At 37.2% G+C, this 18858-nt stretch overlaps 1 protein-coding gene and 1 long non-coding RNA gene across 8 annotated transcripts in view; one reads left to right on the top strand and one right to left on the bottom strand.

Annotated features, from left to right (window-relative positions):
* LOC106730296 overlaps positions 1–18858 on the top strand; it is a 76889-nt gene that overhangs the window by 47936 nt on the left and 10095 nt on the right. The window contains exon 3 of the long non-coding RNA XR_001366751.2: positions 538–724. This is a non-coding gene — a long non-coding RNA (uncharacterized LOC106730296). The remainder of the gene's footprint in view (positions 1–537; positions 725–18858) is intronic.
* The window catches only part of KIAA0825 (KIAA0825 ortholog), a 349875-nt gene that overhangs the window by 38649 nt on the left and 292368 nt on the right, over positions 1–18858 (bottom strand). The gene's annotated exons all lie outside the window — the stretch shown is intronic.

An 18858-nucleotide genomic window follows, 5' to 3' on the forward strand; every position in this document is an offset into this window, starting at 1 on the left:
ACAAAATCTAGGCCAGTGTGAGTCATATTTTCACTTTTGTTATTGGGCGATGTGATTTATGCAAATATGACATATTTGTACTTCTTTGATAATTGCCAATTTAGTCAAACCAAAAGCAGTGACTTGAGATACACCCTAAAATATGTTATTAAGGTATAATAGTTTGGATCAACATTTTTCTCTTTCAAGCCCACACGAAAATAGCTCCCAAAGAGGTTGCCTTATACTTTGAATAATTCCAAAACAAAAAATTACCAATTTACTTGGATAAGAGAGCTGTGGATTATGTGAGAAGAGGGAACAAGAGAGCTACCTCAAAACATCACAGATTGATTCTTTGCAAATCCTTCTCCTGTTACAAAAAGTTAGCATCACACTTGCACTCAAACAAATGCAAAAAACTTAAGACCATCAAGTTAAATTGTAAGCTCTTTATGGAAAAATAACTTTTCTTTAGATTCCTCCAAAGATTAACAGTGTGCATCCTACATACACCTATTGAATGAATTACACCTTTTTTTTTTTTTTTTTTTTCAGGAGGGAAAGGAAGAATATACAAAAGACAGCATCAGAAAGAGACTCCAGTTTTCAGGGCATTTAATTCATATCCGTTCTTCTTGATATTTAAAGCTGTTCATCCATAAAATTATTTATATGTTCTTGTCTACTGAGAGCAGTTAATAGTCACTCAAAATCTCACTACCAGAAATAACTTCAATATTTGGTGAGTATCTTTCCAGACATTTGTGTTCATACAAAGACAGAGGAAAAGGTTTTTTTTTTAAGGGGTAATTCCATAAATGCTTTAATAATACATAACAAATTATAGGAAAAACATTAAGTGAAGGAAAAAAATTGTTGGACTTCTGAGAAATGTTTCTTCACTGAGTTGTTAGAATTCCTTAAAAATTTCTTTAAATTTAATGAAAAAAATAGTATGAAAGAACTAAATATAGTATAGTATAGGAAACAGTATGAAAGAAAGTGGCTGAAGTCAGTACATAAAACAGTATCTTTTGAGAGCTGACTGTAAAGGATGCATTAACACATCAGTGGGCAAGCCTACCACTTCCCTTTTCCTCCATCCTCAACAGTTCATTTATGTGTGCATGCTCATTTGTATATAATTGGTTTTACACTCTCAAGGTTTATGACATTGAACCGTATGACAAGATTTCCATGATAGTTTAATCTTAAGTATTCTTACATGGTATTTTATTTTGATTCATCTATTGCTAATAATAATTAGCACAGGTGCTATAATCCCTAAATTCTTACCTACTTGAGAATGTTGTCTTTATGTTTGAAAGATAACCTGCCTATGAGTGAAATTCTTAGATCATATACTTTTGCAACTGGAAACTTACAGCCATAGCCCCACTGTTCTGTCATTAGTGTTGCTTTGAAGAAGTCTAGACAAACCTGTTTTTTCCCATTTTACATGACTTTCTCAGTTAGGACACCCAAATAATTTTATCCTTAAATATCAGAAACTGTATTAGCATATGTTTTGGTATTGATTATTTTGTATTAAGTTCTTCTCAGCTGTAAAGGGCCCTTACAATATACAGATCAAATGCTTGTTCAGGAAAGCTTTCTTAAATATTAGATCATTTTTTGTTCCATTTGTCAATCTTCTTCAGAAACAGTAAGTTTTTGGTAGTGGGATTTCCTTCCTTTGTCTGTCTGCCACATCTATCATCTTCTTTATCATAATTTTTATATTGTTCTTTTTCCTAACTTGATTTGTAAGATTTATCCTCCATGTTTTTATTTCTCAATTCTGACCTGCATGACTTTGTTTTCAAGAGTACATATTCTAATTTTTATTGCCTTTAATGGGGCTTTTATGTCTGTAATGATTTCTAGTTTCTCTTTCATTTTATTCCTGAGTTTCTAGCTCAGTTTTCATCTTCTGTTATTTCACTGGATCACCGTTTTGGGTGGCGGGTGGATGGAATTAGGGTTATGTATTTGTTTGTTTGTTTGTTTGTTTGTTTGTTTGTTTATTTAAGTGGAGGTACTGGGGATTGAACCCAGGACCTTATGCACGCTAAGCATGCGCTCTATCACTAAGCAATACCTTCCCCACTTGGATCACCTTTTTTAGCTTTCTTTTGATTGTCTTTAAGAAGTCATGTTGTCTAATTTCTTTGAGACGCTGGAGGATTATTTATTGGACACTTCTGTATTTCTCTGTGCCATTTCTCTTCAGGTATGTATTTTTCATCCATCTTTTGGTTATGTTCTTTTTTTCCCCCACGTTTTATGCATAGGTCAGAGTTGGTTTCTTTCTCCTATTAGGGCAGGCAAGATACCGTCTAAAGGGCAGGCTGTTTCTTTATTTGTGCTTAGTGGCTTCTTCAAAGAAGCCTCTCTGAAATACATATACTCCTATTCTTCAAGAGTTCTTTTAATTCCTACATCATGAGTTTCCTAAAACTCGTACCATGGGCTGGCTGATTTTCATCTTGTTCCCTGTCTCAGTGCTTATCTATCGCACTCTCTCGGGCTCCTCTGTAAAGTCTCATTACTGTTCATCAACCATTTGTGGACTAACCTTTCACTCCTGCTGTCCCCAGTTGATAAGTTTATGAAATACACTTATGGAATGGAAGAATTAGCGAAGGATCAATCTGGCTCTCTTTTAGAAAATACCACACTGCTGTTCTTTTTGGTTGGAGAAGTGGAGGGCATATTTCAGGGTATCCTTTTCAGTTATTTATTTTGAAATGATTTTATGTTTTTATATCAGGGATTATTATGTTTCTTTTACTCTCCAATTCAGAAATTGAGTCAGCAATGTTCTATTCTCCTAATTAGGTTTTAGTTATACCTAGGGGCTCCCTAGATACCCATGGCCAAGAACTCTAATATAAATAAAAATGCAGTATCATTCTCTGTTCTATTATAATTATCAACTGAGTTAAAGCAAAACCCACTGAGATGACTATTAAACTGCAATAGGAACCTTACGAAATAAGTGTGTGCTCCCAAAAGCACTTTTTACATCAGTCCTAAAACAACCCAAGGTGTCAGAATGAGGTAAGCTTACATTTCACCTTCCTTTTAAAAGCCTATTTTCCCAGACCTTCAGAACTTTTCCAAGCAGCTCTGCCCTGACTCTAGTCTGCCCTAATTATCTTTGGCGCTGAAGGAAATTGAGAGGCATCTCCTTAGCTCCTGCTGCCCACCTAGAGTGTTGTCATTGAAAACTGAGGCAGATAAAGAACTATTCTTCCAATTAGAACAGGTTTGCATCAAGTTGGCTTAAATTATTTTATTTTTTCAAGTATAATTCCTCAGGTATCCTCCAAATAGTCTTTCCCTCCACTTCTTTGGGGCCTAAACATACAGTAATGTTACAGGTAAAAAGGGGGTTTTAAAAACAATTACCATGTAAGGCCCAGCATGGTGACTATAGTTAATAACATTTGTAATGCATATTTGAAAGTCGCTAAGAGAGTAAATCTTAAAAGTCCAATCAGGCTGAACTTAATCCTTAGGTCATGAAAATCCAAACCATGGCACCCATTTTTTTTTATAATGTATTAGGGTCTATGATATGAGTCCTAAATCAAATTAGACATTGTTAAACAATTATAACCATTGACTGTTAGTTAATCATATAAAGCTATCAAATATTTAAGGCCATATAGTTCCTGATTTAAAAAACACACGAGTACCTAAAATATTTACAAAACAAATGGTTTGTAGTAATATTCTGTAGTATAATTTATTTTCCAGCATAATTAATATACTTAATATATCTGTTTCAGCCAAGAACTTAATAAATATTTTTTCCAGGGAAAATATCATTAAAGCTGATATAGAAAATCTAAAGCAGAGTAATATTTCACAGACAAACAACAGTTAAATCAAACAAACAAAAAATAGCTGACCTCATATATTTTTGCTTACAGGGAGACTCACTCCAAGATTCTAATAAGAATTCTGAGCACACAGTAAGAGAGAACACTTAGCTGTGTGAATGACTTAAATGTATAAAAGCATGGGTTTGGATTAACGTTAACACTGATTACTCAACAGTTCAATTCTATAGACATTTACTGTACATATAGCACAACGCAGTGAGTTTGGTGGTATGAGGTATAAACAGACATACAAGACATGACCTCACGGAGTGAATAAGCTAGTAACTGGGAGACAAAGCATGTGGGCAGGTAACTGCAGTAGAAGGCTGAAGGTGGGGGTGCTATTAAAAGTACAATCAAGAAGGCTAGGATAGCAGAGAGGCCAGAATATTCACATCTAGCTGGAAGTAACGGAGAAGGCTTCCTGTAGGAAGGAGCATTTGAATTGAATCTTGAGGAGAAGAAAGGTGGGGCTGGGGCATATGAAGGGCATAGCCAGGTCAAAGGCGTGGAAATGTGGAAGTCTTAGAGTGTTTACGAACAAATAGAACACAGTTTGTCCAAGGGTGAGATGCATTAGACAGTGGTGGAAAAAACTTTATACTTGAACACAGACTGGGGCTTATTCATGTAAGAGAAAGTGGTTTTCCTGTTTTACTATCTGTTCAGAATCACCTAGGGATCCTATTAGAATTCCATTTCCCAGGCCCAGCCCAGAGATGTGGCTGCATTAGGGCTGACGTGTGTCTGTGTGTGCACTTTGGACCACACTTTGAGAAACACCCATGTGGGGTTTGAAAAGCAATTCTTCAGGATTTAGAATATACTTGTAGGTATTAGAACCTTTCCTTTGGGGGGGGGGCAGCGATAATTTGATTCGTTTCAGAAACCCTGCTTGTCTGGCTTTGTTTATGGCACTAAATACTTTTTCTAACATAAAAATAGATAATGAAGTCTGAAAAGAATATTGGTAAAATTTAATCTCTCTCTCTCTCTCACACACACACACACACACATGAACAGTCCACACCCTCCAGTGCAAGACATCTCTTCTACCAAAAAGGACGTTCAGAGAATAGGCTATGCAAGCCCAAGGATTCCGCCGCCTTTGAAGCACCTGTATTCAGAAACAGCACGAGACATCAAATGCTCTGCTTATCAGCAGGTTCAGGTAGAAGAGAAATTTAAAGAGATGAACTGTGACGTGGGGCGGTAAGGAAGACACATATAATCTGCCCTGTCGGTGTTACTGTGAAGAGGGGTATGCTCGTGCTTACATAAACCTTCATGCTGCTTTTACTAATTAACATATGTGAAACTCTTAGGAAAAATTTCCACAGGGGTAATGCCTCTCTTTACCCCCTTTATAATTCATCTTTCTTCTTTGCTTTCTTAATGGTGGCTGGACTCCTACAGTAGGCATCACATTCTTGATTTTTTTTGACAGCAATGCCACATTTTCATCCTTTTGGTGTTTCTTAATTTCAGACTCTGCATTTTGACAGCTCAACCCTGTTGATTAATGCCTTATAGGAACCCCTATATGGCCTGCCTGTTAGCGATCTAATTTTGTGCTGGAATGCCTGGGCTGGGATGTTGAACCGATTCACCACCCAGGTGGCTACATTTGGACTAAATGAGCTGTGAAGGGTTTCATCTTTGCCCATCACAGTCTTCCTTAGCGGAGCCCCACAGTATGCAGCCACTGCTCCGACATGATTTGTCACAACCCATCAATAGAAAATAAATTATTACCATTCTCACTTGTCAATGGGCTTGCCTTCACTTCGGCTGGCCAAATGATTGGAAGCTCAAAGGGAACATTTCCCATCTTTGTGGAGCATGATTATGACTGAACGCACCGCTCCCCTATGCATCTTGGTCAGGAAAAACACGTAGGGAAAGCGAATTAATTGGCTGTTTTGCGCCAGTGATTAGAACATTACACTTGAAGCCTGCAGAAACTGATATTAAGCAAGCAAGATTAGGTCGGCTTTGACTTTTATTTGCTTAGTGCAACATGATTAGCAACTGATTCATTCATTCAAGGTTAGTGCACTTGCTGCTGCAGAAGAAAATCTTCATAACATAATGATGCTGCATACCTTTAAGCTGATAAGCATGTTCCAGGCAGAAATCAAAAATCTCTTTGGGAAGGAAGCAAATGAGGATATGTAACAGAGAACTCATCAAATGACTTTAGAGTCATTCTTATGTCTGGCACTTTTGAAAATTATATTCCTCGGAAACCGGCTCTGCAAGCTGTATTTACAGAATGTAGAGATGGTAATTGTGTCAGTTCAGGAGACAAAGAATAAAGGGACCCAAGGAGCAACATGAAGTAGAAGGTGACACCTTTCAATGAGCTAACTAACAATGAGTATGCTTTTAAAAGAAACAGAAAACTCTTCTTTCTTACAATCTACCGAAAGAGCAAAAAGAGCAAAAGATACAATGGCAGGGCATCAGGTTAGACCTCCTAATTAAATTCAGAGATGCAGTAGATCAAAGGGGAAACTGTATTAAAAAATTAGGTCTAGGGTGTGGATCTGAGTTTATGTGTTAACAGCTTTCCCTGGAGTATAATGACAAGAGGCTTTATCTAACAGAATAATAAACAAAGTTATACTGTGTCAGTAAAAGAATGTCTGACACTTTAATTATTTAAAATATGCTAGTGTTTTAGATTTTGGCCATTTCTCCAAAACTAAGCAATTTTTATTATTGCCCTATCTTTTCTACCACCACCCAAGGATAAGAGAGAGGGGAAAAAACTGCCAATAAAGGTCAAAATCTAGTTCCTAACTTCCACTCTCTCTGATCTTCTTAAAGGATCTTTTCCCATCTCACTGTCTGCTCTTTAGCCCTGAGATGGACGTCCCAAGAGTAAACCATAGAAATACTGTTAGTGTAGCTCCATGTTTGTTTAATTTAGCTCAGTTTCACCTCTGCCACAGAAAGTGACACCTGTGGCTTAACAGCACTAAAATGTCTCTGCTTGGTCTCAATAATTCAAATGTGTAGAAGTTTTTCCCCATATCATAGATGTTTTGGTTTATCCAACTTCTATTATTTTTTTCCTCTTTTATCTTCTTTTACTGGCATGAATTACTGTCTTCTGGTGTTTAGAGATACAATGTTTTTGGGCTCCCAAGTCCCCTCTGTCTTCTGGATTAAGCTCACATGTCATCACGGCGAACTCCTCCTTTCACCTGGTAGTGGTTCTTGTTGTAGGAAGTCTTACCCGCTCAAGGCTGTATTTATCTCCATCCTGTACTGTTATTTCCAGTTTCCTCTATTAGAGCAAACTGGCTCTTTTACGTCTCCTTCTTATTCATGTCTTAGACTATTCAAGTAAGATCTATCTCCTGTGTCTTCTGTATATTTTGTCTGCTATCTTGGGTCCTACTTGCAACTCATTTTTTCCTTCTTGTCTTTGCCCTTTTTTTTTTTTTTTAAGTTTACAATGTTCCCTACTGGATCTTACCTGCTTACATACGATCCAAGTGAATATTCTTTATCTCTTTTAACCCCTGGATTATATTTCCTCACAAAGCATATCTCTAGCAGTATTCTGAGATATGATTAGGCATTTTATACATATGCCTGTGCATACAAACATATTGGTGTCTTTTTGGAACTTATGTGCCCATTTCCTGAATAAACACTGAGAAGTCAGAGATCACTTGATATATAAATAAATACATGATGTATAAATACCACCCTTGTGTTAATGCAGAGTATTTGTTAGCTAATGGCTGCCTTGATCTATGCTATTTATTCAATAATTGATGCCAATACTAGGAATTTTCTTATATGAACTTCAGTATATAGTTGTAATATTTAATATTTATTAGATAGCAAGGATTTATACTATGCAAATCACCTATGGATCTGTGGGTGAAATAAGAAATTTTTAAACACAAAGTAGTGTTCCTCAAACTTTTCCCAATCAAATAAGCAAAAAGATTGAACTCTTCAAAATGAAAATGAACATCTTTGTCTCTTGAGCACCTGTTTATATATTGTTCATAAATAGAATTACGAAAAGTATGCAGTGTCAAGATTGGGCAACGGTGTCTTACAAAACATCGGCAACAATATACAGGTCTATGTGGAAGAGGCAACTTGATCAAGAAAAGTGAAGGGTCTGAGATCTTGCCCTGCTTGCAAGCTAAGGAGACCGCCTCCCACAGTTTCATATATGCTGGCAAAAGAAGCCAGGCCATTAGGAAAGAGGCAGAGGCCTTAATTTCTCGAGGTGCTGAGGGCAACATCAGTTTCATATTCACATTGGTTACCCTTGCCCCTCAGGCCCCACAGGGCAATGCCCAGTGGCCCAGGTAGATGCACACATCGTGGGTTTGTCACAGTAGAGGAACCTCAGATTTAGGAAACCCACTCTTCTAATGGGGCTGCTAACAAACCTGCCCAACCTTTGCCCCCGAGGGAAGTACTATCTTTATCATCCAGCTAAAGAAACGAATCTGCTTTCTAACCTGAGGGAGTCACTACCTCTATCTTCCAAGGCAGCATGCTATGCAAAGATCCTCGAAATGTAAGACACATCACAAGACATGTAGAAACACCATGGAGGACTTCCATCTCCACAAAGTTTTACATAGTATTAATTATTTAGAGTATTTCTATAGTCTAGATTGCTGTGGAAAATATATTATGTACATTATGTCATTTAATCTATCAACAGCTCTATGAAATCGGTACTATTACCCCCATTTCATAGACAAGGGAATTGAGGCACTCAGTAACTTGACCAAAGAGGGTTTGACTCCATATTGCTACTCAGTATGCTGTATAGATGACATTAATATTCTCATGTAAAAAGTAAACTGGTCAAAGCCAAATTCTGATGCATGCATTTCAGAGAGGAAGCATAAAATGTAGTTCCTGATAGGTTTGGAGCAGGTCTAGATTTGACTAGTTATAATCAATTTTAATCCCACACACATGTATACTCCTTTGTAATTGACTATGGGATTTCACAGGTATTACTTTTTCATTCATTCAAAAAGTATTGATTGATTATCTACTATAAGCAAGGTATTATACTTGGTTCTGGTGAATAGACCCATTGTTACTGCCTTCATTGAGCTTAAAGTATAGTCATGGAGACATAGTAAATAAATAATACACAATTAGTTGTTCAATTATAATTGTGAACTCTTGGCCTGGGTGAGCTCATTCATCTCCTCCAGATTCAGTTGCCATTTTGTCTAATGACACCCCCCCCCCCAAATCTATAACTCTGGCTTCTGTCTGTCTGTGGGCTTCATAATTTTTTAATCTGAAGTTTTACTAAGCATCTGGGGTGTTTCTTCCTACAAAAGGCTTTTTCTCCAATGTTCTCTACTTTAGTGAATGACAGTGACAATTACCTACTGGCCAAATGAGATATTTGGGCATCATGGTTTGCTTTTCTCTTTTGTCTGATAAACCACCAAGTCCTATTTTATCTACTAAATATTTTTCAAATAAATCCCCTTTGCTGCTAACCTAATTTGGGCCACCATTATCTCTGGCTAGAATCACTGCAACAGAGACTTACAAAAGTTGGCATTGCCACCGCCTGTCATGCCCACCCCCCTCATCCCATCTCCACTGTACAGCTAGAGCCAGCACACGAAAGTCCTTTATAGTGGGGACCCAGACTTGTCTTTTCCTTTCTTAACCCTACAACTCTGCTTCCTAGCCCTAGACAACTCTGTTAACATATGTGAAAATACAGTGTTCTTCCTCCCCTCTTGAACTACAGGTGCTTTCTAGTTTGGAATATCATTTTGCTTCTCTGTCTTCACTTCCCTGCCCCTCCCTCCAGCTTTGCCTGGCTAACACTTACTGTTTTAATTCTAAAACGTCATCCCTCCTGTGAAGTCCTTGCTACTGCTCCTAATCCGGATTGCCGTTCTTGCCTCTACTTCAGGTAGCACCTGTGCTTCCCTACAACTTTAAACTCCAGGAGGAATAGGAACTGTGTCTATCTTGTTATAAAATGTACCAAGGTACCTTGCACATCTCACATGCTCAATGAATTATTTTAAATGAATGAATGAATATATGCATAAATGAGTGAATGAGTAAACAAATGAACCAGATCTCCTATAGTTTTCCCTGCAACTAATGTGATGCATGGAAAAGAGGGACCCTATAAAGGTTAGACCCTTCCCTCCCTTAATAATTGTGGGCATATTTGAAAAGAAATAAACTCTCAAAAAAAAAAAAACCCAAAAAGGAAACCCTTCAAAATGGACTCATTCATTGAGGCAAACTTATGCTATAAGAGAAATTCAATTTCATTGCAGCCTTGTTTCACTGCAAAATCCTTTCCTGAGGAGCATCGCTGTCTCCCTCCTCCAGCCTCTTCCCCTAATTAGACACCCAAGTGCTCCTGCTGAGCTTAGCTGCCCAGAGCCCTCCACTCTCATTGCCTCAGGGCTTGCACTCTGAGAAATGGGTCTTGGTCCTGGGCCATCTTTACCTGTCTTAATCGAACCTTATTTCTTCCTTTGCAAATATTAACACTGGCTGATTTCCTAATGGCTCCTAGTGGCTTAAGGAATTATATTAGCATTTTAGGAGTTAAAATGCCTACATTTGATTGAAAGATAACAGTAAATACATAAGCATCTGTGACAATCTACTGAGCTTTAGGACACCCTTCAAATAATTATCTCGAGTCAAACTCCGTCCGCCATGTTTACGTGAGGGCTTAACCTGAGTTTTGACAAAGAACAATCATTAAAACCTTTTGAACAGTGGGCATCTAATATGGTATTTGGTCAAAAGGAGGGTAATCTAAATAAAAAGTGGAAGTGACATTAACCTGCTTCTTTTTCTACCGAGGAACTCACTAATGAAATTCAACAGGCAAACAATTTCAAAGAACAAGAGAACACAAGTGAGAGCTTCAGAAAGGCAACTTTACAAGGTGTAGAAAGCCTGCAGTGACAAATAGTCAGGGAATCAGAAAGCAATATGGAATGACAGAGAAGGAAATGGAAAAGGATAAAAAGTGGCAATCATTAACCAATTTAAAGTGTACACTTAAATGGCATTTAGTGCATTCACAGCTTTGTGCAACCACCACCTCTCGCTAGTTTCAAAACTTCATCACCATTGGGGTTTTGATAGGGGTTACATTTACTCCTAAGTATTTTATTCTTTTTAATGCTATTGTAAATTGAATTATTTTCTTAATTATCTTTCTGGATTGTTCATTGCTAGTATATAGAAATGTAATTGGTTTTTGTGCATTTGGAACTCTGCTAAATTCATTTATTGGCTCTAACTGTGTGTGTGTGATCTTTAGTGTTTTCTAGATATAAGATGATGCATCTGTGAATGGGTAATTTTACTTCTTGCTTTCTAACTCAGATGCCTTTTATTTCTTTTTCTTGCCTACTTGCTCTGGCTAGAACTTCTAACATAACATTGATTAGAAGTGGCAAAAATGGACATTGTTCCTGATTGTAGGGGAAAAGCTTTCAGTCTTTCACCGTTGAGTATATTGTTAGGTTATTTATATATGGCCTTCATCATAGTGAGGAAGTTTCCTTCTATTTCTAATTTATTAAGTGTTTTTATCATGAAAGGATGTTGAATTTTATAAAATTCTTTTGTTGTATAAATTGAGATGATTTTGGTTTTTTCCTTCATTCTAATAATGTGACATACCACATAGATTAATTTTTGTCTGTTGACTCATTCTCAAATTCCAGGACAAAATCCAACTTGGTCATAGTGTATAACCCTTTTAACGTACTGCTTCAGTTTGCTAATATTCTGTTCAGGATTTTTATGTCAATATTCATAAAGAATATTTGTAATTTTCATGTAGTATCTTTGTCTGGCTTTGGTATCAGTGTAAACATTTTAAAAATATATTCTGGATATGAGTTCCTTTTCAGATCTATGATTTACCCCCCAAAAAAAGGCAATCAAGAAGAGACAAAGGAATTTACTACCAAAGGAGAGCAAAAGCTAATAGAAGTAAGAAAGCAGATCTAGTGCACGTGAAGCAGAAATGTTCATCAACCAGGTACATTTTATACAGGCCAGATGAGAGAGCAGTGCAAGCAGCCTAGCAGAGTGAAGGAAACACAATTGGTTGTGGAGTGGAGAAAACAGGTCCAAAGGCAGCATAGAAAAAACAAGATTTGACCTTAGACTTTGTGTGAGGCATGTGAAGAGTCAAATATTTTTAAAATTGATAAGCTGAAATATTGATAAAGAATATACATACGTTTTTGTCTGGAGCTAAATATGAGATGAAACAGAAAGAAAGATTTAAGAATTTAAGTCCCTTCTATTTTTATTATCAATAATCTCATTTGCCTAAGAAGTCTACTTGCTTTCTGTATTTCTCTCTCCTAAATTTCCCTGATTAATCTTCCTAAAAGCCATTTGATTATTGTCATTCTAGTTATTGCTTTATCAGTTATCTTTTATGGATCTCTGCCTTATCTCCCATTACTTACTGCCCTGACTCCTTTTCTTCTCCAACAAGCTTCTTGAAAGGGTGAGCTTTCCTGCTGAATGCACTTTCCAGTGGTCACAGTAATCTAGGGCCCAATTCAATGAACACTTTTTACTCCTAACCTAACTTATTCTCTCTGGCATTTGAACTGATGAATGTGTGTTCTTTCATCAGACTCTCTCTCCTTCCTTGGCGATGTCATCACCTCCTGTAAACCCCTGGGTGTCCCTGAGGATTCTCACAACCCAGACCTCCCTGATAAGCTCCAAATCCATATTTACAACTCTAGCTACTTCTATCAAAATGAATTCCTGGCACATCAGATTCAATGTCCCAACTAGCATTCATTTTCTCACTGCCTCCTCTTGACCCCATACCGGGCTCCTCTAAAGTGATTTTGGTGTATTTAGGGAAGACAAGCCAGTTGATCCCACCCAAAAGAGGCTTTCCCAACATGCTTTGTTTATGCTGGTCTAGGACCCCCAGTACATCATCTTAATATTATTCTGTCAGTTTGGAATTAGAGATCAGCTGGCTCATTTGACCCTAAATATTGGTTCCAACTATAAGGAACAGAAAGCAAGTTAAGAATATAGTGAAAGCAAAGTTTAAGCAAGATTACTCTGCAAGTAAGTTGAAGGGATGGCCTGAATCTAGAAATTCAGACTAAGACTCTAGGGATGAAAAAAGTAGCAGTAGCAGTGGGAATAGAGAAGGTGGAATATTTAAGAAAGACATGCTGAGAGAAATGTTGGTGGAGCCAATTCCATTCAGCTGGAGTAGAAGGTATGTTTACTTGCTGTCATTTAGGTCTTTTCACTTAGCTTTCAACACTGGTCAGGAGGAATGAATTTGTTTGTGGTAGGAGGAGATAAAAGGCAGCCTGGTTCTGGAGGACACTGGGCCAGGCCTGCTGGGCCCCCATTCACACTAGAGGGCTCAGTCTGTCCTAGGTAGATTAATGTTAACACCACTTGCAGTTGATTTGGCGAGGTAAGCCATTTTTCTCCACCTCCTCACTTCCTCATCATAGAAAAGATTCACACAACACAAGTTTTCTCTAAGAACTTCCCTATACAGGAGTACAGGCATACCTCAGAAATACTGTGGGTTTGTTTCCAGACCACAGCAATAAAGTGAATATTGCAACAGAGTGAATGTGAATGAATGTTTTGGTTTCCCAATACATATAAAATTTATGTTTACACTATACTGTAGTCTATTAAGTACACAATAGCATATGTCTAATAAAACAATGTACATGACTTAACTAAAAAATATTTTATCATTAAAAAATGCTAACCATCATCTGAACTTTCAGTGAATGTAATCATTTTGCTGGCGCAGGATCTTGCCTCCTTTGTTGATGGCTGCTGACTGATCAGGGTAATTGCTGAAAGTTGGGGTGACTGTGGCAATTTCTTACAATAAGGTAACAATGAACTTTGCTGCAATGATTGAGTCTTCCTTTCAGAAACAATTTCTCTGTAGCATGTGATGCTGTTTGATACATTTTACCCACAATAGAACTTCTTTCAAAATTGGAGTCAATCCTCTCAAACCCTGTCACTGCTTTAACAGCTAAGTTCCTAAACCCTTTGCTGTCATTTCAACAATCTTTACAGTATCTCCACCAGGACTAGATTCCATCTTTCTTTGCTCATCTATTAGAAGCACATCCTTATTTACTAAAGTTTTATGATGGGATTATAGCAGATCATCACATCTTCAGGCTCCACTTCTAATTCTAGTCCTCTTGCCATTTCCACCACATCTGCAGTTACCTCTTCCACTGAAATCTTGAACCCCTCCAAGTCATCCACAAGGATTGGAATCAACTTCTTCCAAACTCCTGTTAATGTTGACATTTTGACCTCTTCCCATGAACCATAAATGTTCTTAGTAGCATCAAGAATGGTGAATCCTTTCCAGAAGGTTTTCAGTCGACTTTCAATCCATCAGAGGAATCACAATCTATGGCAGCTATAGCCTTATTAAATGTATTTCTTAAATGATAAGACTTGAAAGTCGAAATTACTCCTTGACCCATGGACTACAGAATGGATGTTGTGTTGCCAGGCATGGAAACAACATGAATCTTCTTGTACATCTCCATCGGAGAACTCAGGTGACCAGGTGCATCATCAGTGAACAGTAACATTTCTAAAGGAATCTTTTCTTCTGAATAGTAGGTCTTAATAGTAGACTTAAAATAGTCAGTAAACCATGTTGTCAACAGATGTGCTGTCATCCAGGGTCTGTTGTTCCACTTACAGAGCACAGGCAGAGTGGATTTAGCATAATTCTTACAGACCCTAGGATTTTTTGGAATGGTAAATGGGCATTGTCTTCAACTCAAAGTCACCAGCTGCATTAAGCCCTAACAACAATCAGCCTATCCTTTGAAGCTATGAAGCCAAGCATTGACTTCTCCTCTCTAGCTATGAAAGTCCTACATGGCATCTTCTTCCAATGTAAGGCTATTTCATCTACACTGAGAGTCTGTTGTTTAGTGTCACCACATTCATTAATTTCTTATCTAAATCTTCTGGATAACTTGCTGCAGATTCTACATCCACAAGTGCTGTTTCACTTTGCATTTTAATGTCATGCAGATGGATTCTTTCCTTCAACCTCATGAAACAACTGTACTAGCTTCAAACTTTTCTTCTGCAGCTTCCTCACTTCTCTCAGCCTTCACAGAACTGAAGAGGGTTTGGGCCTTGTTCTAGATTAGGCTTTGGCTTAAGGAAATTTGGCTGGTTTGATCTTCTATCCAAACCACTAAAGCTGTCTATCAGCAATAAGGCTGTTTTGCTTTCTTACTCATTTGTTCACTGGAGTAGCATTTTAAATTTCCTTCAAGAACTCTTCCTTTACTTTCACAGCTTGGCTGACTGGTGCAAAAGCCCTAACTTTCAGCCTAACTCGGCTTCTGACCTGCCTTCCTCACTAAGCTTAATCATTTCTCGCTTTGATTTAAAGTGAGAGACATGCAACTCTTCCTTTCCCTTGAACACTTAAGCAAGGTTATTAAGTGGCCTAATTTCAATATTGTTGTGTCTCAGGGAATAAGGAGGCCGAGGAGAGGGAGAGAGGTGAGGGAATGGTGGGTCAGTGGCGCAGTCAGAACACACACAACATTTATCAATTAACTTTGCTCTCATGTGGGCATGGTTTGTGGCACCAAAAACAATTACAGTAGTGACATCAAAGATCACTGATCGGAGGTCACCATAACTAATATAATAATTTTAAAAGTTTGAAATATTTTGAGAATTACCAAAATGTGACACAGAGACACGAAGTGAGCACATGCTATCTGAAAAAATGTCACTCATAGACTTGCTTGAAGTCGGGGATGAGACAAACCTTTAAGTTGTAAAAAGAACGCAATAAAATAATGCCATCTGCAGCAACATGGGTGGACTTGGAGATTGTCATTCTAAGTGAATGAAGTAAGCCAGAAAGAGAAATAAAAATACCATATGATATCACTTATATGTGGAATCTAAAAAAAAAAATTAAAAAAAAGGCAAATGAACTTATTTACAAAACAGAAACGGACTCACAGACATAGAAAACAAACTTATGGTTACTGGTGGGGAAGAGGGTGGGAAGGGATCAATTGAGAGTTCAAGATTTGCAGATTCTAACTACTATATATAAAATAGATAAACAAGACGTGTCTACTGTATAGCACAGGGAACTATATTCACTATCTTGTAGTAACCTATAATGAAAAAGAATATGAAAACAAATATATGTATGTATATGTATGACTGAACTATTATGCTGTACACCAGAAATTGACACAACACTGTAAACTGACTATACTTCAATAAAATTTTTTTAAATAAATAAAAATTTTTTAAAATTAAAACATTTTAAAGTAGAGACAAAATGAAAAAAAATGAAGAAAAAAATTTTTAATGAAAAAATGGTGCCCATAGACTTAGCTTGAGTTGGGATTGCCACAAACCTTCAAGTTGTAAAAAATGCAATATCCACAAAGTTCAATAAAATGAGGTATGCCTGTGTTAGACTAGACAGTCACAAAGGAACAGGAAATAGCTTGCTGGTTTTTTACACATTTGTAATTCTCTACTACTGCCCTTTCTTTGGTGATAGTTTAGGTGTACTGAAGAGTATAGAAACAGATTAGATTAAAATCTGTATTTTAATCCTCTAGTTGCCAAGTTTTCATGAATCTATGTTAATTAAATAACTTGAATCAGGCCCTCATTTACACATTTACTCCTTAATTATTGTGATTAGCTTCACTTTAAAATTCTGCATCAACTGGAAATGAGTCTTATAAAACAAAAAAATATTATGACATATTAATGTTGACATAAAAGGAAAATATGAACATTTCAAAGGATTCCCCCCTCCTCTCTTTTACTGTATGTACATGTAGGAGTTAAATATGAGGCAATTATTCAAATGTTTTAGACCTCAAATGTCTAGATAACTAGAAGGAAACATTTCCAAGTTAAATTATTCACATCTTCTAATTTTCGTTTTTGTTTGGTGAGTATAGACACAGTTTCAAGTGACTTACATGTCATTTTTTAATTGCCTTAAATTCTAAATAAACAGCATAATCAAAGAACTTCACAAGAGCACAGACTTCACTCTTAACAAACACACGTTCTCAGTGGTGTCTGATTTTACATCTTTTGCATATAGTAGCTTCCTCCACAAATGAGGAGTCATGAAGATTAGCTTCCACAGTGATTCACAAAATCGAGCAGTGAATGAATCCCTGATGTCACATATGCTATTTATACCCAGGATCATCATGGGCTGAACGAGTGGCCCGCTGAACAGCGTATTTAGCTACACACACCCATGCTGTAGCTAAGGTTATATTTTAAAATGACAGTCTTGATTTTTAAAATCTTACTTTCTTAAAATGTATTTCAAAGAGTTACTAGATCAGGATAGAGAAGACAGAACTATAGTCTAGGAAGAATACTTTTCCTCTTCATATATTCAGATATCAATGTTTTGTTCAAGGAAAAAAAAAAGGATGGGAGGAGGGACAACCAAATCTATCATGGAGATTTAATGTGTTGGTATTGAGGACTTAAGAGCATACATGGGACTCAAAGTACAGGATAATAAAGGGATTGTGTGGATTATAATCAGAATCATTTATAAAGCAGTAGATTTTCTTATCAAAATAAGAAGGTAGCAATTTGCAAATGTCTCATTGTTGGGCTCCCTTATAACCTTGGGTATGCTGCCCAATAACGTATAATCATGGGGCTCACTGAGGCAGAGTAATGAAATCCATAGAATATTGAATATGTGCAATGTTTGGTTTCACAGTCCTCACGTGGTATAATAATAACATAACACTAATATAAATACAGCTGTATTCTGGGGATGGAACACTGTTAGCAACTCCAGAGTCTTCAGGTGAAGGGGGTGGACCTATAATGGAAGCCACAGAATATATTTCCATCACAGGATCACATCAAAAATCAGCCAAACGTGTAAAACCCAAAAAGACTGAAGCAGTAATGACACTCTTTAGAAACTACTTGAATGAATGTTTTGGAATCCTGGACTAGGTATAGTTTCTCTAACTCAAACACTGTTTCTTACCTTTTGCTTTTGCATGCTTTTCTCCCCTCTGCCTTGAACACCTTTGCTTCCATTTTTATCCTAACTCCTACCCGTCCCCCTAGACGGAGTTCCAGCCATCCTGCTTTCGCGGGGTTAGGGGCTTTTCTGCATCCAACGCCATTCCAAGCATACCTCTAGTAACTCTAGTGCTGGAAAGCATTTGCCCCCTGTAAGTGATCTGAGGGCAGAGCGCGTGTACCTTTCATCTTCTGTCCCCCCGCTTTGGCACCGTGCTTGTCACTTAGTGGGCATTCAAGGAATGGCTGTTGCACCAAACCAAACTGCAAAATCAACATTCCCGAAGAGTTCTGAAGAAATGAGAGACTGCCAGCATACCACAGAGTTGATCCCATGCTGCAGTTAAACAGGAGTGCTTCATCCAAGAATTTACCCCAGGGTGTCTTGCCTCTAAACTAATTTATGCCCCTTCCTCCCACAGCATACTTCCTTCATCTGCTGAAATCCCACCCATGCTTCAAGGCCTCCATCAGATTACCTGTTCTCAATGAATTTATTTCTTGTTTTCCAACTTTGTTATTATTCCTCTGCCTTTAACCCATAGATTTTTTTTTTGTTTCTTATGACATTTACTCAGTTAAGTGTTGGGCTCTCATTATTTATATATTCATCTCCTAAACATCTTTGTGCTTTTGCACTGGCTATTATTAAGCTTTTACACATACCAAGTGCTTTATAAATAGTTCTTTAATTGAATGCAGTTAACCTAGGGCAAAAACAATTTTTAGTAATGATATATCTGAAATAGATTATAAATATTACATTAATTAGACCATGAGCTATAAAAAAGTTTTCTTTTATCGAGCTATATGAATAAATTATAAAAATATATAC

The sequence above is a fragment of the Camelus ferus genome, chromosome 3 (genome assembly GCF_009834535.1).
Source record: "Camelus ferus isolate YT-003-E chromosome 3, BCGSAC_Cfer_1.0, whole genome shotgun sequence".
NCBI lineage: Eukaryota > Metazoa > Chordata > Mammalia > Artiodactyla > Camelidae > Camelus > Camelus ferus.